This window comes from Geotrypetes seraphini, chromosome 3 (genome assembly GCF_902459505.1).
Source record: "Geotrypetes seraphini chromosome 3, aGeoSer1.1, whole genome shotgun sequence".
Taxonomy (NCBI): domain Eukaryota; kingdom Metazoa; phylum Chordata; class Amphibia; order Gymnophiona; family Dermophiidae; genus Geotrypetes; species Geotrypetes seraphini.
This window is the reverse complement of record NC_047086.1, coordinates 8694668-8717926: the sequence shown is the minus strand read 5'-3', so window position 1 is coordinate 8717926 and position 23259 is coordinate 8694668. Positions and strand designations below refer to the sequence as shown.

The 23259-nt window shown below is 43.9% G+C and overlaps 1 long non-coding RNA gene across 1 annotated transcript; it reads left to right on the top strand.

Annotated features, from left to right (window-relative positions):
- The first annotated feature begins 440 nt into the window (after window positions 1-440).
- LOC117356397 lies at window positions 441-21517 on the top strand. The gene is made up of 3 exons (XR_004538633.1): window positions 441-494; window positions 12711-13145; window positions 21175-21517. It is a non-coding gene; the product is annotated as an uncharacterized LOC117356397 (long non-coding RNA).
- The last annotated feature ends 1742 nt before the right edge of the window (window positions 21518-23259 follow it).

Genomic DNA, 23259 nt, shown 5'->3' with positions numbered 1-23259 from the left:
AGCCACAAACATGAGTGTTGCTTAATCCACAAGGCAGTGTGCTTTCGCAAAATGTACCATCTGTCTCCCATGGTTTGGGGTGGCGGCTTGTTTACGCTAGGAGAAAGCAGTTAGTGTGACGAGAAAGCTGTAAATCTTTGTGGACTGGATGGCTGAAAACGGTGCAGATACTGTGTTTCTGTGATATCAGCACTTGGCTGTAGGCTGGGCTCTTGGTAACTGCACAACAACTCTGAGCAAATACTGGAGCCCTTCCAGCACATTGCATCAGGCAGGTTCGGAGCTGAGGAGACGGTTAAACCTCGGCCTCTAATTGAATTGGAAAATGGATTTTTCATGTCTGCGCACAGTGGCGTATTAAGGGTGGAGGGCGCTGGCTTCAACGTGGTCCTCGCGACTGCGTCGTCTCTCCCGCTGATGTCACTTCCGGATGCCACGCATAGGAAACGATGTCAGAGGGAGAGCCGAAGGGGTCGCAAGGTGCTGCTCTAGAGGTATTGGGGGGGGGGAATGCACGTATGGCAGGGGGTGGGCGGAGATGAGGGCGGGGGAGGGGCACCACTGCCCCGGGTGCCGCTTACCCTCGCTACACCACTGACTGCACAGCCTCGGTGTGGGTACCATTGGGTCGCCATGGCAACAGTGCTGCTGTTGCTGACCTCAGAAAAGTTTGTACTTTATTACTTATATTCTGCCTTTATACAAAGCGGATTCGAACAATACATTCATAATTAAAACAATAACTTAACATTCATAATAAGAACATAAGAACAGCCTTACTGGGTCAGTCCAATGGTCCATCAAGCCCAGTAGCCCGTCCTCACAGCGGCCAATCCAGGTCACTAGTACCTGGCCAAAACCCAAAGAGTAGCAACATTCCATACAGAATCTCAAAGAATAGCAAGATTCCGGAATCCCAGAGAGTAACAAGATTCTAGAATCCCAAAGAGTAGCAACATTCCATACAGAATCTCAAAGAATAGCAAGATTCCGGAATCCCAGAGAATAACAAGATTCTAGAATCCCAAAGAGTAGCAACATTCCATGCTACTGATCCAGGGCAAGCAGAGGCTTCCCCCATGTCTTAATAACAGACTATGGACTTTTCCTCCAGGAATTTGTCCAAACCTTTCTTAAAACATATAACACAGTAAAACATCATTATCATATAACCTAACAAGTAGATGCAGTTCCTGTAAGTAATTTTTTTTAGTGGGGGGGGGGAATAATCCCAGCAAACACTCTGCATAGTTTTGGTTTAATTATACTGGAATAAATCCCGTGGATAAAACTATGCACAGGGCCGTTTATACTCAAAACAATTTAAAGAGCCAGAAATGGTTCCTGGCTGTTTGAATTACTCTTCTGGGGCTCTGGGCAAATTCTGTGACCTGTTTATCACCTAAGTGGAAACCAGACCAGGGCAGAGTTGGCACTCATGTGGTAATATACAGCACCTAATGTGTAAGAAAAAGATAGGCTCCTCTTTATGTGGTTCAGTACATGGCGCAGTGATAGAGCTACAGCCTCAGCACCCTTAGGTTGTGTGTTCAAACCCCACGTAAGTCACCTAATCCCCTCATTGCCCCAGGTACATTAGATAGATTGTGAGCCCACCAGGACAGACGGGGAAAATGCTTGAGTACTTGAATAAATTCATGTAAACTGTTCTGAGCTCTGATAACCAGAGCTGAGATTGTGACATCATAATGCCTCATTCCACCAATGCCTAAGAGCCAACCTCATCAGTGATGTCACAATGGCTTGATTGTCCTTCACTACATTTTGATTTCTAGAGTGGTGCATCTGTCCTGGCAGGCTCACAATCTAACTAGTACTTGGAGCCATGGAGGGATTAGACGACTTGTCCAGAGTCACAGGAAGTAGGCTGGGATTAAACTTACAACCTCAGGGCTGAGGCAGCAGCTCCAACCATTAGGCCACTTCTTCTCTCCCACTTAACTGCATAAGTTTAACTGGCCACATATACTTAGATATTCAATACTGTTATTCAGATGTGGATATGCGGGGTTAATTCTGCAGCAGCCATGAAATGCTGCCGACTGCATACCCCAGGGTTTCTTACAAAGTGGGAAGCTTGATTTTGAACTGCTTAATGGTGACGAAGGTGGTGGTCGGGAGGTGTTTTCAAAATCCCGGTGGTGTTTGTCACCTTTCTATTCAGTGTTTTGATATTAGACTAAGCAGGTCCCACTGTGAGCCTGTCCAAAGAGGCAATCCCTAGTTTGATACTCTGTGCAAGGTGTCGTGCAATGATGCCACTCACAGGGAGAACACCAGTTACAGGTAAGCAATTTCACTTGACCTTTATAAAATTTTCAAAAGTGACCTTTCCTTGATGTTAAAGTAACCTCATTATTATTAAGGGCATGGATATGGCTTCTTTTTCTTCTTACTATAAGGGCAGCCTTCGTATTGAGGAAAAGCTTATTTTTTTATGTATTGTTTGCACTCTCCTTAGGAGCAAATTGGAAAGGGAAATAATTAAGTATGAGGAATACCTACCCAAATAAAAACAGCCAATATTTAAAGAGTGCATTCAATGGGACCGGGCGGGATCCTTCTCAGGATAGTAATGGAGCTCAGAGAGGTTCTGGTGGGTCCACTTAAAGATTTGTTCAATAAGGGGCTCATCATCGAAACTTAAACATGTCTAAACTACAGGTCGTCCAAGTGCCGATAATCTGGGACTTTTTAGGCCTCTGAATGCCGCTGTGTGCCCAGAGCTGAAAGGGGCGTAGCAGGAGGAGTGGTTAGGGCGGAATGTAGGCCAACCTAGACTTAGTCTTCCTGCAGGGATAATCGAAGGTTTCACAAGACTTCCTGGACGAAACATGTGTGCTGTGAGTTAGACGATGCAAAAGCAGATGACCAGATAACCACTGCAATGTAAAGACCCACACACTCCCCCAGTGATCACTGACCCCCTCACACTGCTACAAATATCTGAATAAAAACGTACATACCTGTCTCCAGAACATCAGCACCTGGTATATGACCTGGTTGATAGTCGGTGATTGGACCCGTGCTCTTCAACATATTTATAAACGACCTGGAAATTGGTACGACGCGCGAGGTGATTAAATTTGCAGACGATACGAAGTTATTCAGAGTAGTGAAGACACAGAAGGACTGCGAAGACCTGCAACGTGACATAAATTTTAGAATTTTAGAAAAATTTTAGAAAGGTGACGGCAGAAAAGGGCCACAGCCCATCAAGTCTGCCCACTCTACTGACCCACCCCATTAAGTCTGAGTGCTGATGACTTAGTTCCTTAGCTCGACCCTCGTAGGGATCCCACGTGGATATCCCATCTATTCTTAAAGTCGAGCACGCTGGCGGCCTTGATCACCTGCCTCGGAAGTTTGTTCCAATGATCCACCACCCTTTCCGTGAAGAAGTACTTCCTGGCGTCACCACTAAATTTCCCTCCTCTGAGTTTAAGCGGGTGCCCCCTTGTGACCGAGGGTCCCTTGGGAAAGAATATGTCATTTTCCATCTCGACACGACCTGTGACGTATTTAAATGTCTCAATCATGTCATCCCTTTCCCTGCGCTCCTCTAGAGTATAGAGCTGCAATTTGCCCAGTCTTTCTTCGTATGAGAGACCCTTGAGTCCGGAGACCATTCTAGTGGCCATCCGCTGGACCGACTCGGCTCGAAGCACATCTTTACGGTAATGCGGCCTCCAGAAGTGCACACAGTATTCCAGATGAGGTCTCACCAATGATCTGTAAAGTGGCATGATGACTTCAGGTTTGCGGCTGACGAAGCTTCTCTTGATACATCCCATCATTTGCCTTGCCTTGGATGAGGCCTTCTCTACATGCTCGAGAAATGGGCAGCGACATGGTAAATGAGGTTTGACATGGATAAGTGTAAGGTGATGCATGTCCGTAACAAAAATCTTATACACGAATACAGGATGTCTGGTGCGGTACTCGAAGAGATCCCCCAGGAAAGAGACTTGGGAATACTGGTCGACAAGTCAATGAAGCCGTCCGCGCAATGCTGGCGGCGACAAAAAGAGCAAACAGAATGCTAGGAATGATTAAGAAAGGGATCACAAACAGATCAGAGAAGATTATCATGCCGCTGTACCAGGCCATTGTGTGCCCCCCACCTGGAATACTGCATCCAGCACTGGTCATCATACATTAAGAAGGACACAGTACTATTTGAAAGGATCCAGCGAAGAGCAATTAAAATGGTTAAGGGGCTGAAGGAGTTGCTGTACAGTGAGAGATTGAGAAACTGGGCCTCTTCTTCCTCGAAAAGACTGAGAGGGGACATGATCGAAACATTCAAGATAATGAAGGGAATAGACTTAGTAGATAAAGACAGGTTGTTCACCCTCTCCAAGGTAGAGAGAACGAGAGGGCACTCTCTAAAGCTAAAAAGGGATAGATTCCGTACAAACATAAGGAAGTTCTTCTTCACCCAGAGAGTGGTAGAGAATTGGAATGCTCTTCTGGAGGCTGTTATAGGGGGAAACACCCTCCAGGGATTCAAGATAAAGTTAGACAAGTTCCTGCTGAACCAGAACATTTGCAGGTAAGGCTAAACTCAGTTAGGGCACTGGTCTTAGACCTAAGGGCTGCTGTGGGAGCGGACTGCTAGGCACGATGGACCACTGGTCTGACCCAGCAGTACCAATTCTTATGTTCTTAACCCATCCATAATGACACATAGAGGTCTTCACAGGTCCAGTGCATTCAAGATCAAGCTCTGAGCCCTATGAGGCAAGGATTGTATGTACGGCTCCCATGTCTGCGTGAACAATTTTTTGCGGCAAGGAGCTGAGCAAGCTTCCCGAGCCTCATATGTCAACAATAGATGAAATTGATTCCTCCAATGCCAGAAACCAGGTGGAGAATCTTTCAACCAGTATTGTAGAGTACATCTATGTCCTATCATACAGGCCTTATGGAACAGTGAGCATCTTCCAACCCCATATATCCGACATCTTCCTGCCTGGCCAAAAATAAGTGCCTGGGTGAACTAACCACTGCCACCCCCCAGAGCCTACCGAAATAGGATAGGATGGCATGCCAAAAGTGTTGAACTTGCGTGCAAAGCCACACTGCATGGGAGAGGGTATTAGCAGTCTGTACACACCATCTACATAATGGAGTGTCTACCATACCAGAATAAAATGCCTGTACCTGGGTGAAATATGTTCTATTGAGGATCCGAAAGGTACACCCCTCCAATTCCTGACTTGTAACTATTGTCATTCTTTCTCCTCCTTACCTTGATTTGAGTGCTTGTCCAAGTCATGTTGTACTCAAATATGCTGTATGTATTATCCCCAGTTTTAAGGCATTGTATATCACTTAGAAATCTGATAAGCGATCCAATCAAATTTTTTTTTTTTTTTTTTTACTTTGGTAGTTATTATTTATTTATTTTTATTCAAATTTTTACATTTTAAACAAGCACATCAACTTGAATATTGATCAGAATTACAATATGTTCAAATGCTTTTTTTATTATTTCAAGTATAACAGGCAAGAACAAGAAAGAGCATCAATCAAAAGTAACAGTACAAACATGTCCCCCCTCCCCCCCCCCACCCCCCCCCCCCCATCCCGGGAGTCCAAAGCCATGCCAAAAGTTGAGAGATAACCTTAAATGTTCAAAAGTCTGCTACGAGCTCGGGGTGTGAGGTCCTGCCAAAAGCATTCCCAAGTCTGACAAAATCTACGACCCGGGCCATGTTCCAAGTCACCCACCAGTCTCCGCTCCAGCGTGGCATGAATTATCATCAGGGATCTCCATTGTGCATAGGTCGGAGGATCAGACGAAAGCCAGTTAATAAGGATAGATTTCTTCCCCAGTAAAAGCACTCTGGTGATAAAAGCTGACATTCCCCTGGGTTTAGGCGTGGCTATGTTATAAAAACCAAATAGCGCTCTCGGTTGTGGGAGCCAACGCCTTCCCCAAAGCAACGTAACATAGCGTCCCAGGTGACTCCAGAACTGTTGAATTTTGGGGCATGTCCAAAACATATGGCTCAAAGAAGCATGAGCCTGGCTGCATTTCGGGCAGGAATGAATCAAATTTTTAATAAACTTGAAACTTATCAAATGCAGTGTTGTCACGGTCAGTGTGGGAGCCCAGCGATTGTCTCACAATCATGTGAATTCTCAAAGTTGTGAAGTAAATAAAAATTTAGTGGGCCCGACAATTCAAAGCAACTTAGCCGGCTGCAGATCGGTTAAATTGCTTGATCGAGGCTAGCTGTTAATATTCAATGAAGCGAAAGTCCTTTGAATAACTCCATCGGCAGACAGCAAAATGCTCAATTCTGCCGGCTGAATATCGAACATAGAAACATAGAAACATAGAAACATAGAAAGATGACGGCAGAAAAGGGCCATAGCCCATCAAGTCTGCCCACTCCACTGACCCACCCCAATAGTCTAGATGCTAGTGACTCGACCTACGTAGGGATCCCACGTAAGTGTCCCATTTTCTCTTAAAGTCGAGCACACCGGTGGCCTCGACCACCTGCACCGGAAGCTCATTCCAGTGGTCCACCACCCTTTCTGTGAAAAAATACTTCCTGGTGTCACTACTAAATTTCCCCCCTCTAAGTTTAAGCGGATGCCCTCTTGTGGTCGAGGGTCCTTTGGGGAAGAGAATGTCATCTTCTACCTCGACACGTCCCGTGATGAACTTAAATGTCTCAATCATGTCCCCCCTCTCCCTGCGTTCCTCTAGAGTGTAGAGCCGCAGTCTGCTCAGTCTCTCTTCGTACGAGAGACCCTTGAACCCCAAGACCATCCTAGTGGCCATCCGCTGAACCGACTCGACTCTAAGCACGTCTTTACGGTAATGTGGCCTCCAGAATTGCACACAGTATTCCAGGTGAGGTCTCACCATGGTTCTGTACAGCGGCATTATGACTTCTGGTTTCCGACTGACAAAACCCCGTATAAATATTAAAGCCCTCTCCTCTAATAATTACAGAACCACCAAATTGCATTAAATGGAGAGGGGGAGAAAGAAAGGAAGGAATCCTAAGAAAACTGTGACCTATGTCCTGCTGGAACTGGTTAAGATTGAGGTGGAATAGAAGGAATCTGCCAGACAATGGCGTAGCAAGGGAAGTTATCGTTCGGGGCAGTGGCGGCCAGCATTGTTACGCTATGCTCCCCCCACTCTTTCCTGCTGCTTCAGCACAAACCGCACCCCCCCCCCCCCTGTGTATATAGGGTTACCAGATTTCTGGGAAATCCCTTTTAGAAGACTGTCCGGGGCCCCGGATGGACTTTAAATAACCTGGCAGTTTGTCCGGGTTTTGGAAAGCCCCGAAAAGCTCCAGCCACATCTGGAGGGCCTCTGAATATGCGTGGATGACGTCATGCATGTGCACATGCTCCAGGCCCTCTAGACGCAGCCAGAACTTGTCGGGGAAGAAGAGAGGCTTGTGAGTACAGGGCTGGAGACCGAACTGGGAGGAGCTGGGGCTGAACAGAGCAGAGCCGAAGGCGGAACAGGGCAAGGCCATGTGTCCGGATTTTGGAGGTCCAAAAAATGGTAACCCTACCCACAGATTTGTTTGCCAACATGAGCAGAATTTTCTGCAACCAGGAAATGACATCAGAAGGAAGCTGACGCCAGTGTGAGCAGCAAGTGGAAGATGCTGATCACACTAGTGAACATTTAAAGAGGTACATAGGGGGTGGAAAGAAGTAGAGGTACCAGTGCCCCCCCCCCAAAGATGGCACTCGGGGTGCTCCTTACCCCACACCCCTCCTTAGTACGCCACTGCTGCCTCTGTATGAGACGTGATAAACTGAAAGAAGACAGCTCAGGGGCTCCTGCACATAACATTTTAAGAATAATCTGGGAATCTTTTCTGTCCTATCTTTCATGTTTTAAAATACACTTTATAGAGCGAGCTGAGGAGTGTCTCTTATCAATCCGTGTAATGTCCTTGGAGGGGGAGGGAGGGGACCAGCCGCAGATGGCACTGGTGGGAGCTGGCTCTCTGGTCTGCTATGCAAGGTCTGTCCTTGGTTGCAGGAGACTCATCAGAGCCAATAATCACCCCCCACACACACTTTATCTCAAGAGTAGTGTGTGTAACTTCCTTAAATGTTTGCAAAAATAAAGAGAGGGATCCTGGCAGCAATCCCAGACAAAATATTAACTAGCAGCTGCCTGTGAAATATTACATCAGTTTCTGCCACTCACAGTTGACATCCTTCTCCAATTTCAGGTCTCTGCTACTAGCTCCGCTTGGAACATGTGACCCTCAACTTCAATTCTGTCACCCAAGTAACAGTACAACATATTGAGTGCTGGCAGAATTTGCAGCTTCTTAGTAATCAAATTTTACAAAGCTAGTCACAGATGTACTCTTACAACAAGAAAAAGGTGTCACCACAACTTGTTTGATGACCTTAATGGTCAGGGAAAGGAATGGACGTACCCTAACAGAATGTGGGGATCGGGGAACTCCGAGAACAGGTGTAGAACCATCATGTGAAGCCAGAGTCTTGCATCACCTTCTCGCCTACTGCCGGGCTCAGCTGGCCTTCGCTGGTTTGTGGCAGCACACTTCTCAAGTGAAAGTCGCTCTTTCTCCACCTGTTGAGGGGTGGTAGATTCAAAAGCAATGTAAGGAAAAAGAGGGTGATGGATGCCTGGAATTCACTCCTGAGAGAGGTGATGGAGAGGAAAATGGTGACAGAGTTCAAAGAAGCATGGGATGAACACAGAGGATCTAGAATCAGAAAATAATCATAAATATTGAAGAACTAAGGCCAGTACTGGGCAGACTTGCATAGTCTTTTCTGTATATGGCCTTTTGGTGGAGGATGGGCTGGGGAGGGCTTCAATGGCTGGGAGGGTGTAGATGGACTGGAGTGAGCTTTGACGGAGACTTCAGTAGTTGAAACCTAAGAACAGTACCAGGCAGAGCTTTGGATTCTTGCCCAGAAATAGCTAAGAACAGGGGTGTCAAAGACCCTCCTCGAGGGTTGCAATCCAGTCGGGTTTTCAGGATTTCCCCAATGAATATGCATGAGATCTATTAGCATACAATGAAAGCAGTGCATGCAAATAGATCTCATGCATATTCATTGGGGAAATCCTGAAAACCCAACTGGATTGCAGCCCTCCAGGAGGGACTTTAACACCCCTGGCTAAGAAGAAGAAGAAGAAAAAAAAACCCAACAAATTTTTAGATGGAATCAGGTTGGGCAGACTAGATGGACCATTCGGGTTTTTATCTGCCGTCATCTACTATGATACTATGTCACATTTGAGCCCTCTGTCCTTTGATGTAATGAGGCTAATTTCAAGCCCTCTTAGTTCTAAAGTCACAAGTTCTCAGTTCCTGACCCACCACTACAGGTCGGAGCTACAACCAAGGACAGACCTTGCATAATGCTCCAGAAAGCCCATTTCCACCAGAGCCACCTGAGGCTGGTCATCCTATGAATTTATTCATAGGAGATATTACCCAAGGGCTTAGAGGAAAAGTATCACTGTTTGCCGATGACGCCAAACTATGCAACATAGTAGGTAAAAGCAGTGTGCCTGACATTATGACGCAGGACCTACGGCAGCTGGAACAGTGGTCGTCAACTTGGCAGCTAAGCTTCAATGCTAAAAAATGTAAAGTGATGCACCTAGGTAAAAAAAATCCACACAGAACTTACACACTAAATGGTGAAACCTTGTCCAGGACCAAGGCAGAACGTGATTTAGGAGTGATCATTAGTGATGATATGAAGGCTGCCAATCAGGTGGAGATGGCTTCGTCCAAGGCAAGACAAATGATGGGCTGCATCCGTAGGGGTTTTGTCAGCAGAAAACCTGAAGTCATAATGCCGTTGTACAGATCCATGGTGAGACCTCATCTGGAGTATTGTGTTCAATTCTGGAGACCGCACTACCGGAAAGATGTGTTGAGAATGGAGTCGGTTCAGCGAATGGCTACCAGGATGGTCTTGGGGCTCAGGGAACTCACGTACGAAGAAAGGCTAAAAAAACTGTGGATGTACTCGCTGGAAGAACGGAGAGAGAGGGGAGACATGATTGAGACCTTTAAGTATATTACGGGACGTATAGAGGTCAAAGATGCTATCTTCTGTCTTACAGGGCCCTCGGTTACAAGAGGGCACTCGCTGAAAGTCAGGGGAGGGAAATTTTACGGTGATACCAGGAAGTACTTCTTCACCGAAAGGGTAATCGATCATTGGAACGAGCTACCTCAGCAGGTGATTGAAGCCAACAACGTGACAGATTTTAAGAGAAAATGGGATATTCACGTGGGATCTCTAGGGGAATAAACGTTAGGGAGTGGGTCATTGGTGTGGGCAGACTTGATGGGCTAAGGCCCTTTTCTGCCGTCAATTTTCTATGTTTCTATGTAAGCAAGATCTGAAGTGCATTTATCTTGAGGGGGAGGGTCTCCATCTTACTAAACTCTCAGAACAGTACTGAAAACCCACTTATCTCTGACTTAGCACTCCTCCTCCCCGCCTCCCTTCACATTCCGCTTCTCTCCCCACCCGTTCCTCCTCCCGTCACATCCTACTTCTCTCTCCCATTCCCCTCAACTGTATCGATACCTGCTCCCACAGCAGCAAATAGTAATAGTAGAGAATTGTTTAAATTAGTTAATTTGATACAGAAGCTAAAAAGCGTTCGACTGTAGATTGCATGCCATCTGCAGATATTTTTGTTTAATTTTTAAAAAATAAAATTATTCAGTTAAGATCTAATTTTTATTCAGTGACTAAAAATGATGCACGCGTAATGATGCAACTGGTGGAGGGTTCGGGGGCAGATATGAATTGGACACAGTTTAATTCTCCAGATTGGTTATTTTTCTGTATGTTATTTATGAAGTATGCAAAATCTAACTGTAGACTTGACAACTGTCCTCCAAATTTACCGAGAAACGCTCCTTTTGCTTTTAAAGCCAAACTATTTAGATGGATTACACTCTCACTTAAAGAGGGTATATTTTTAAATGAGATAGGCCATATCACCATTACTCCTATCGTAAAAAAATCTAAAAGAGCCCATTACCTGTGAAACCAATTATAGGCCCATAGCCAGTATTCTGCTGTTCACAAAATTGATGGAGGCACTGATAAATGCAGATTTGGTAAAATATCTAGATAAATTTTAGATCCTTCATGATCATCAATCAGGATTTTGTTCGGGTTATAGTACAGATACAGTTCTGGCATTGTTAATGGACTATCTCTATAGTCAGTTCAGTTTAGGTTCAAGCGTCTTGATTCTTCAGTTAGATCTAAGTAGTGCTTTTGATCTGGTAGATCATGAGATCTTATTGTTCTGCTTAGATACTATTGGAATCACTGGGAACGTTTGGAAGTGGTTTAAAGGCTTTTTGCAAAATAGGTCTTATCAAGTCTATTTGGCTGGGCAATATTCATCCTCTTGGAGCAATCCATCAGGAGTGCCACAGGGATCTCCGTTGTCTCCCACTCTTTTTAATATCTATTTGATTTCCTTGGCCAATTTATTGCAAGACTTGAAAGTCAAATTCTATATCTACTTGACGATATTACTATACTTTTGCCAATGTCAGCTTTTTCAGAGGATATTAAAGATCAGATTGCTTTTCTCATGGCACAGATAAAACACTGAATGTTCAAATTTAAACTTAAGCTTAATCCAGAAAAAACTAATTTTTTTCTTGCTAGTCTGAACAATAATTACAGATAAAAAAAACTTCAAATCAAAGGTCAGAATTTTGATGTAGCCACTTCAAATAAGATCTTGGGGGTGACATTAGATCGTTACTTTAGAAGACCACACTGATCTAATGAAAAAAGTTTTGTGATTCTTTGTAAACTTCAAACTATTAAAAAATATTTTGACTTAGTATCTTCCAGATTAGTAGTTCAGTCTCTAATTCTATTTGCCCTTGACTGTTGCAACATCATTTACTTGGCATTTTACATGAAAATCTTAAACCGTATTCGAGTAATACAAAATATGGAAGTGGGCATGATCTTCAGGTTAAAAAAATGCGACCATGTGAGTCCTTTCTATCAGCGACTCCATTGGTTGCTATTTGAAGCGAGAATTTTGTTCAAATTTGGCTGCATCTGCTCTTTTTGGTCTGGCTCCAGGTACTTATCCTCCCATAAGTTATATAAGTCAAATAAAAATACTCAAAATGACTGTTTATGTATCCATCTGTAAAAGCTTGTCATTATAAGAGATTTCTAGATAAGACTTTTGCTTTCCAGTTAGGAAAAATGAATTCCTGGTTAAGTTCTCTGATTCCACAAACACAATCATATTATGCCTTCAGAAAGTTGTTGAAAACTGACTTGTTTGATAAGTTTGTAACATGATTATTTCTCTAACCCTGTTACATGTATGTTTCACTGATTGTACAGTCCTTCATGGTTGTGAACTGCCTGGAACTCACGGTTGGGTGGTATACAAGAATAAAGATGATTATTATTATTATTATCCACTACTGTGTACCATCTTGAACTGAATAGGTATGAGGGGATATAAATAAAGCTATTATTATTATTTTTTTTATTATGCTTTTAAGGACATCTTTGGTCATGTGGTAGTAATTAGGCACAAGTCAAAGCCTCATTGATATGGAAAAGGATGGGAATCATTTTGTTTTCAGGAAAGAGCATTAAGATTGACTCTCTGTTTCTCCTAGTCATGGGTCTGTCATTACAGTTGTGCCGCTCTCTTGAAAGACTGAAAGAGCCACAGAGAATGGGAAGCACATGAGATCCCAAGAGAGACATCCGAGACAATCCATAAGGAAGACATTTCTTGTGATGTGCTGTTATGGTGCTCGCTGTAGATGTATTTTGGTATATGGAAGTGTCTTGTGAGGCATGGGTTCAGGAAAACGTAGGTGAAAAATGGCTAGTACAGCATGACAGAGGATCTTGGTAAGCCACGGTCTCACCATTTGGAGTTAAGTCTACCCTGGTGACAATAACAGCAGTAACACAAGAAACTTTGAAAATAATTCGTGGTGCTTTCAACAGACACACTGACTAGAACTGGGAGGTGCAGAAGAGAGGAAGAGCCACAAAGACAGCCATAAGCGAACATCATGATGGCATCCTGATCTGAGGAAAAGGTATGCAAAGCAACAAGACATTCTGGATAATAACATACAACTCTAATTACCTACCATAAATAGACTCATCAGATAAGCTAGGCACTAAAAGTTATACAGCAGAGTGACTAGGAGAATCCAGATCAGACCAGCTTGGGCTTGCCTAGGGTTACCATATAGTTTTAGAAAAAGGAGGATGGATTGATACTTTTATTTATTTAGCCCGTCCTCCCAAAGGATGGATTGTTGATACATGATGGATGGATTGTTATCCTATTGCTGTTTTTGGAAATTAATTAAGACCGCTTTGTCGATAAGTTTATTACTTAATGAGAGTTTTATTATTGAAATTTTATTTTACAAATATTTGTATTTTTTACTGTATTATTGTATTTCGCTGATTGTTCAGCTCTTTTTAATGTAAACCGCCTAGAATTTTTGGTTATGGTGGTATAAAAGAATAAAGTTATTATTATTATTATCCAGGTTTTACTTCTATTGAAAGCAATGAGATAAAACTACCTATTGCGCCTATAGAACAAACTACCCACCCGCATAAGATCGTTAGAAGGTTCACTGCACTTCAGGAAGGCAATAAAAACTCACCTCTTCCTGACCCTCTATGAGAGTGCGCCAACCCAAATTCTCCAGACCTTCTGACATAGGGCCCGACTCTCTACTATCTAGAGTCTCAAACGCTGGTGTGCTTCACCCTATGTCTGACCATGCCATGTTTTGTCATCCAATGTTCTACCACACTCTGTCACACTGTTCGCCATCCTTGGCCTACTATACATCATATATACTATACCATGCTGGCCACACAATGTTTGCCGTTCCATGTCTTCCATGCTATGTTTCATCATGCATGCTTGCCTAACCATTTTTACTTTGTAACACTATGTTTACCGTGCTATGTCTCACTTGATGAAGTTACAGGAAAATACTTTTAAAACCAATAGGAGGAAATTTTTTTTCACTCAGAGAATAGTTGAGCTCTGGAACGTGCGTTGCCAGCGGATGTGGTATGATCGGATAGCGTAGCTGGTTTTAAGAAAGGTTTGGACAAGTTCCTGGAGGAAACGTCTGTTTATTAAGACATGGGGGAAGCCTCTGCTTGCACTGGATCGGTAGCACGGAATGTTGCTACTCCTTGGGTTTTGGCCAGGTACTAGTGACCTGGATTGGCCACCTTGAGAACGGGCTACTGGGCTTGATGGACCATTGGTCTAACCCAGTAAGGGGTCTTATGCCATGTCTTGTCATATTATATCTTTACCATACTTTGTAAATTTTGTTTTGCCGTCTTTGTCAGATTTGCCCTGGGTACAGTAGATAGATTGTGAGCCCGCCTAGACAGACAGGGAAAAATGTTTGAGTCCTTGAAAAAATTCATGTAAACTGTTCTGAGCTCCCCTGGAAGAACAGTATAGAAAACTGAATCAATAAATAAAAAATGCCTCAATCCATCCTCCTTTTTTTCTGGAGTCAGATGGTTACCCTAGGCTTGCCCAATCAGGCTAAACCATTTCCAATGTGTTTCCACCACCCAGCTGATACCAAAACAATTTTTTATAGTATTTTATTTGTGTCACCATTTAAAATCAGGTGTGTTTCAACCCTTTCTCCATCTCTGACCCCAGGTTCTTTACTCCTCAATAACTCTCGGTTGGACTATTGACTTGAGTGTGAAAAGAAAGCAGAGAAGAGAACTTTCTGTATGCTTTTACTACAGATCTGCAAATTCCCAAACTGAAAGAAGCAAGATCTGTGTACCTTAGGGCAGTGGTCTCAAACCTGCGGCTCGGGGGCCACATGCGGCCCGCCAGGTACTATTTTGAGGCCCTCAGTGTGTTTATCATAATCACAAAAGTAAAATAAACGTTTCTTGATCATATGTCTCTTTAGCTATAAATTACAATATTCTTATTAAGACTTAGCCCCCAAAAAGATTTATAAACTATAAAGAGTTTTGCCTCATGCAAAATTGTAATTTCTTTAATAAGACATTAACTAATTTTTTTCTGAGGCCCTCCAAGTACCTACAAATCCAGAATGTGGCCCTGCAAAGGGTTTGAGCTTGAGACCACTGCCTTAGGGAGACATCCTCAAATCCAGTGACCCCTTCTTATGAAAGTGGAGTACTTGTATCTTTACCAAATAGATTTGTCAGTGCTGTGAATTGATCTCTAAATCCGGAGAAAGTTGCTCCCTCTCCTGGACCTGTGAATCCCAAATCCTCAGCAAATCTCAGGACACATTTAAACCTTCCTCTGCTCTCTAGGACCCTTACACCACAAAGAACTGTACATAAGCATGAAAGACAAACAAAATCTGTATTCAATAAGGATTCATGTCTGCTTCTTTTCTCACCATTCTGCAGTGTCTCTGTGCAGGATTTAATCTGCCCAATTGCTTGTCATCTGCTCAGTTTTGCTGCCAGATGGCTGCCAGGATCCAAATCAACAGGAAGGTTAAGAAACCCACACAAAAAGTGTGTATGCACTGTCCCAAACTATGAAACATACAAAACAAGAAAAGAAGGGGACAGAAGCTTTCAAACTTATCAAACAAATCCCCCTCCAAAGTAACACCAATTACTTTTACAACATGTGGAAGAGAAGTATCAGACATGTTAATTAGAACTGGATCACTGGGCCTCCTGTAACACAAAGTTATTCCAGGCCTTCTTATCTCAAAAAAGATATAGCGGCACTAGAAAAAGTTCAAAGAAGAGAGACCAATATGCAGGGCCGGATTTTCCTATAGGCTAACTAGGCTTCAGCCTAGGGCCTCAAGATCAAGAGGGGCCTACATTCAAATTGTTAGCAAAATTAAAATTACACTATTCTAAAAACAGTGAACACTAAAACACTGAACCGAAAATAGAAACATAGAAGATGACAGCAGAAAAGGGCTACAGCCCATCAAGTCTGCCCACTCTGCTTATCCACCCCCTGTCTATGCCCTAATGACCCAATTTCCTTATCCCACATGGGTATCCCATTTATTCTTAAAGTCTGGCACGCTGTCTGCCTCGATCACCTGCACTGGAAGCTTGTTCCAATGATCAACCACTCTCTCTGTGAAGAAATACTTTCTGGTGTCTGCAGCAGCCACTCTCTCCTCCTCTCCCTATTGGCTAAGGCTCTTAACATTTGCATCTCCTCTTCCTATAGGCTAAGGCTCTTTAAACCTGCATTGTGATGTCATAGAACTTTCTGATTATAGAAACATAGAAACATGATGGCAGATAAAGGCCAAATGACCCATCATAGAAACATAGAAGATGACGGCAGAAAAGGGCTACAGCCCATCAAGTCTGCCCACTCTGCTTACCCACCCCCTGTCTATGCCCTAATGACCCAATTTCCTTATCCCACATGGGTATCCCATTTCTTCTTAAAGTCTGGCACGCTGTCTGCCTCGATCACCTGCACTGGAAGCTTGTTCCAATGATCAACCACTCTCTCTGTGAAGAAATACTTTCTGGTGTCGCCATGAAATTTTCCGCCCTTGAGTTTGAGCGGGTGCCCTCTTGTGGCCGAGGGTCCCTTGAGAAAGAAAATATCATCTTCCACTTCGACATGTCCCATGAGGTACTTAAATGTTTCGATCATGTCTCCCCTCTCCCTACGTTCCTCGAGAGTGTAGAGCTGCAATTTGTTCAGTCTCTCTTCATACGAGAGACCCTTGAGCCCCGAGATCATCCTACGCTTTGGGATCGGAACAGGCTCCGGCCGCAACGGGGCGCCGACTTGGCTTTTCCCTTTCTTTTTCTCGCCCTGGGAGGAGGATCGGGGAGGGAAAGACGTCAGTCCGGAAACAGCTGGGCAAAGCCCAGCCCCACTGGGAGAGAGGCAAAACGTGGATCCGTCAGGACAGGGAGGCCCAGACTGGCATCGGGGTGGGGTGGGTTTCAGTGGAGGGATGGGAGGCAGGCAGGCTGGCATCGGAGGGGGGGTGGGGGGGTTAATGGAAGGTAGGCAGGCAGGATGGCATGGGGGGTGTTCAATGGAAGGGGGATGGGAGGCAGGTGGGCATCGGAGGGGGGGTGAGGTGAGGAAGGACGCACTGGGGGCACTATGGACATAGGAAGGGGCAATGTTATGTGTTATGTTTGATTAGTTATTGTTACAAGTACTATATATGGTGCTGAGAATAAATGTCCAAATAAGTGTTCTCGACTTTTTTTTATTTATTATCCGTGTCACATTTTTTATAAAGGTTAGTACCAATAACAACATGTTTCATTTAACATATTGATATATATCACAGTAATGATGTATTTTATTATCTCTCATGTAATTTACAAACTTAAAAAATGGGAGGTGAAAGGGCCTCATAAGTGGAATAGCCTGGGGCCTCTTTTCATCTAAATCCGGCCCTGCCAATATGGTAAAGGGGATGGAACTCCTCTTGTATGAGGAAAGACTAAAAAGGTTGGGGCTCTTCAGCTTGGAAAAGAGACGGCTAAGGGGAGATATGATTGAAATCTACAAGTTTCAAGTTTATTAGGATTTTATATACAGCCTATCAAGGTTATCTAAACGGATTTTACAATCAGGTACTCAAGCATTTTCCCTATCTGTCCCTGTGGGCTCACAATCTACCTAACGTGCTTGGGGCTATGGAGGACTGAGTGATTTATCCAGTCACAAGAAGCAATGCGGGATTTGAACCCACAGCCCCAGGCTGAGGCTGTAGCTCCAACCAATCTCTCTCTAAGTACGGGGAGAGTCCCCCTGGACTGGAAAACAGCCAACGTTGTCCCTCTGCACAAAAAGGGTTGCAGAGCGGAGGCTGCGAATTACAGACCGGTGAGTCTCACATCAATAGTGTGTAAACTTATGGAAACTTTACTTAAAGGTAAATTGGACATGATATTGGATGAGGAAAATCTGAGGGATCCCTGTCAACATGGATTCACTAGGGGCAGGTCATGCCAATCTAATCTTATCAGCTTCTTTGACTGGGTGACAGGAAAGCTAGACTCGGTAGAGTCTCTGGACGTGGTATACTTGGATTTCAGTAAAGCTTTTGACAGTGTCCCGCACCGTAGACTATTAAACAAGATGAAATCGATGGGGTTAGGTGAGAAACTAACTGCATGGGTCAATGATTGGCTGAGTGGAAGACTTCAGAGGGTGGTGGTCAACGGCACCCTCTCTGAGACATCGGAGGTGACTAGCGGAGTGCCGCAAGGATCAGTCCTGGGACCATCTCTTTTCAACATATTCATAAGGGATTTAACCCGGGGGCTTCAGGGTAAGGTAGCACTGTTCGCCGACGACGCCAAACTGTGTAATATAGTAAGTGAAAGCAGTCTCAAGGGTAGTATGACGCAGGATCTGATCATGTTGGAAAACTGGTCCTCAACATGGCAGCTGGGCTTCAACGCTAAGAAGTGTAAAGTCATGCATCTCGGCAGCAGAAATCCATGCAGAACATACACCTTGAATGGAGAAGCACTAGCTAGGACTTCAGAAGAACGGGATTTGGGAGTAATCATCAGTGCAGACATGAAGGCTGCCAAACAAGTGGAGAAGGCCTCATCCAAGGCAAGGCAAATGATGGGATGTATCAAGAGAAGCTTCGTCAGCCGCAAGCCTGAAGTCATAATGCCACTTTACAGAGCCATGGTGAGACCTCATCTGGAGTACTGTGTGCAATTCTGGAGGCCACATTACCGTAAAGATGTGCTTCGAGCCGAGTCGGTCCAGCAGATGGCCACTAGAATGGTCTCCGGACTCAAGGGTCTCTCATACGAAGAAAGACTGGGCAAATTGCAGCTCTATACTCTAGAGGAGCGCAGGGAAAGGGGGGACATGATTGAGACATTTAAATATGTCACAGGAAGTGTCGAGGTGGAAAACGACATCTTCCTTCTCAAAGGACCATCGGTCACAAGAGGGCACGAACTCAAACTCAGAGGAGGGAACTTTAATGGTGACACCAGGAAGTACTTCTTCACAGAAAGGGTGGTGGATCACTGGAACAAACTTCCGATGCAGGTGATCAAGGCCACCAGCGTGCTCGACTTTAAGAATAAATGGGACATCCACGTAGGATCACTACGAGGGTCGAGCTAAAGAACTAAGTCATTAGCACCCAGACTTAATGGGGTGGGTCAGTAGAGTGGGCAGACTTGATGGGCTGTAGCCCTTATCTGCCGTCATCTTTCTATGTTTCACTGTGCCACATGCGGGTACAAGCGCATCGATTTTTCACAAAGAATAAGGGACACTCGATGAAGTTAGAGAGTAATACTTTTAAAACCAATAGAAGGAAATATTTTTTCACTCAGAGGATAAGCTCTGGAACATATTGCCAGAGGTTGTGGTAAGAGCAGTTAATGTAGCTGGTTTAAAAAAAGGTTTGAACAAATTCCTGGAAGAAAAGTTCATAGTCTGCTGTTGACATAGACATGGGTAGCATGGAATGCTGCTACTATTTGGGTTTTTGCCAGGTACTTGCAACTTGGATTGGCTTCCACAAAGACGGGATACTGGGCTAGATGGACCACTGGTCTGACAAAGTAAGGCTATTCTTATATTCTTATGTCAAGTCACTGCCTTCAATCATGTGTCTCTCTTTCCATCCTAGACATTATTGCTAAACAGTCCATTCTAAAAAAGTTCAACAAAGGATGGTCTCGGGACTCAAGGATCTCCTGTACGAGGAACGGCTGGATAAGCTGCAGCTGTACTCACTCGAGGAACGCAGAGAGAGGGGTGACATGATCGAGACATTCAAGTATCTCACGGGCCACATCGAGGTGGAAGAAGATATCTTCTTTTTCAAGGATCCCGCAGCAACAAGGGGGCATCCGTGGAAAATCAGGGGCGGGAAACTGCACGGGGACACCAGGAAATTCTTTTTCACTGAAAGGGTGGTTGATCGCTGGAATAGTCTTCCACTTCAGGTTATTGAGGCCAGCAGCGTGCCTGATTTTAAGGCCAAATGGGATAGACATGTGGGATCTATTCACAGAGAAAGGTAGGGGAGGGTCATTGGGATGGGCAGACTAGATGGGCCGTGGCCCTTATCTGCCGTCTATTTCTATGTTTCTATGATTTATCTTCATTTTTTAAACACGTGAAAAGTTAAAGGTAAACTGGGTGACCAAACTTGTCTGTAAAGACTCCAGCTTTTAAGAAAAGATGGGATTGGCATGTGGGATCTCTTCATGGAGGTAGTTAGGGGGTGGGCCATTAGTGTGGGCAAACTAGATGGGCCGTGGCCCTTTTCTGCCATCATGTTCTATGTTTCTATGTTTCTAAGGGCCACCGCATGAGCGGACTGCTGGGCATGATGGACCACTGGTCTGACACAGCAGCGGCAATTCTTAGGTTCTTATGATTTAATACTTATAATTAGATATATCTCCATATATCATATATCCATATATCTTTGGGTAAAAACCAAAAACAATGCAATACATAGACAAAACAACTGACAAGGAGAGTATAGGATAATCAGTGCTATACAATTACTGGTCGTATGTCTAGGGGTAGCACGGTCTTACGTTGCCCTAGGACCTGCTTTTTGCTTGGTTATTCGCTTGTAAACAATGACCACGCTGTTGAGGAAAAGCAATCGTTTTTATTTGTGCTGCTAGCCCAACAGAGAATAATCGTGCATGTATATAGAGTAATGCAAAGCTTAGTTACATGAATACATATGTACATATTCATAGATGAACACAACAACACTGAAGAAAATCCAAATAGCAATTCTATGATACAAGCTATGCATAAGAAAATAGGTTACTAAGAGAAAGGAAAACACAGCTAGGATTTAGTAGAGAACCTATCACCAAATCTCATAAACCTATCCAAGGCAAGAACACGGTCATCTATCTATCTAACCTGCTGAACTATAGAAGGGTATAAATGCTCACCATTTACAAGGAAGGGCTTTTTCTTGAAGTTTTGGAATAGTTGAAGCAGGTATGGTGTCCTTACTAGTGCCGTGAATGAAGTTTTGAATGATGTGAAGAAATGTGTATTTCCACTAGCTGTTCTTAATACGACTTTAATTTTTGTAGAGACAGCGTGAGCAGAGGCCTTTCAAGACCAACAGAGTTCTCTGAAGCAACCAGTGCCGAAACGCGTCAGGACCCATTAGACTAGAGGAAGATTTAATTTGGTGATCCCCTCATGTTCAATATTAAAGCAGAGAAAAGCAAGGGGGGGGGGAAGGCCAAGAAAATCATCTGTTTCAGTCCTCTTAGATAGCCCCTGGCTGCCCTTGAGGAAGATTATGAGGAAGTGGGAACATCTACTGAGGGAGCAGATTAAGTAGAAGGCCAGTACTGAACAGTACAAGCCAGTATATGCTGGAAAAAGTTCATTGCAATGTGTGGCTGAAATTAAAGACTAAACTGTTCAAATTAGACAGACACTAAACAGTTCAAAGTATAGACTTTCTTGTTTTTCTACTTGGACTATGTTTCTGAATGTTTCTGAATTAAAAAACAAAACCCCAAAAAGTTCAAAGTTGTTAAAACGCATGCGAATTGTGAAACATTGTAGGCAGACCTTAGGAAATTGGAAGACTGGGCGTCCAAGTGGCAGATGAAATTTAATGTGGGCAAAAGGAAAGTGATGCATATTGGGAAGAATAACCTAAAACACAGTTACCGGATGCAAGGGTCCACCTTGGGGGTTAGATCCCAAAAAAGGGATCTGGGTGTCGAAGACAATACAATGAAACCTTCCAACCAATGTGTGGCGGAATACTAGGAATTATTTTAAAAAAAGGGATGGTTAACAAGACTAAAGAAATTATAATACCTCTGTATTGCTCCATGGTGCGACCTCATCTGGAGTATTGCGTTCAATATTGGTCTCCTTATCTCAAGAAAGATATAGTGGCGCTAGAAAAGGTTCAAAGAAGAGCAACCAAGATGGTAAAGAGGATGAAACTCCTTTCGTATGAGGAAAGACTATAACGGTTAGGGCTCTTCAGCTTGGAAAAGAGAAGGCTGAGGGGAGATATGATTGAAGTCTACAAAATCCTGAGTGGTGTAGAATGGGTACAAGTAGATCGATTCTTCACTCTGTCAAAAATTACAAAGACTGGGGAACACTCGATGAAATTGCATTTTTATTGTTGTACAACCAGCATACAAACAGAACAGTGCAAAAGCAGAACAAAGTCATGCCCCTGCCCCATGCATATCACCAATAGGAAATGGCTGCCGTCATAGTGAGCTCCCGTCGTAGTCTCGAGAGATACATGGTATATATAGATTTTGTGCTTCAGTGACTGTGTCCTTAGAAAGGGACCAAGCTTGCTCTAGCGTTTTTACAGTGCTTATCCTCTTCTTAATCTTCTTCCCCACCATGAGTCTCATCCCTTCATAATTCCCTTTTCGGAAGTTCAGTGCCGTGGCCGTCGTTCTGGACCGATGTTTCGCCCCTGCGTCCAGGTCGAAGTGGATCATGTTGTGATCACTGTTTCCCAGCGTCCCTTCTACTTCTACACCTTGTGCCAGTCCTCGCAATCTATTTAGAATTAAGTCCAGAATTGCATTTCCTCTTGTATTTTCCTTGACAAGTTGTTCCAGGAAGCAATCGCCTACAGCATCCAGGAACTTGGTCTCCTTAGCGCAGCTGGAGGTGCCTAGGTTCCAGTCTATCTTTGGATAGTTGAAGTCACCCATGATAACTGTGTTACCTCCCTTGAAGTTGCATTTAATCTTGTCCGTCATTTCTCCATCAATTTCTTCAGACTGCCCTGGGGATCAGAAGTAGATGCCGATCTTCATTTCCAGTCCATTTGTTCCCTTAAATTATGACCCATAGAGACTCTAACTTATCCGTCTGTTGTGGCGTGTTCTCTCCAGTAGATTCAATTCCCTCTTTGACGTATATGGCAATACCCCCACCTTTTTGAGCCACTCTGTCTCTGCGGTATAGTTTATATCCTGGTAGCACAGTGTCCCAGATGTTTTCCTCAGTTCACCATGTTTCCGTGATGCTGATGATGTCTACGTTATCTTTTTGTGCCATAGCTTCTAATTCACCCATCTTATTCCTTAAGCTCCTTGCGTTCGTGTACATACACTTGAGTTTGCAGCCTGTTCCTTTCTTGCATTTCCTTCCCTCTTGTGTCCCTTTCGATCTGT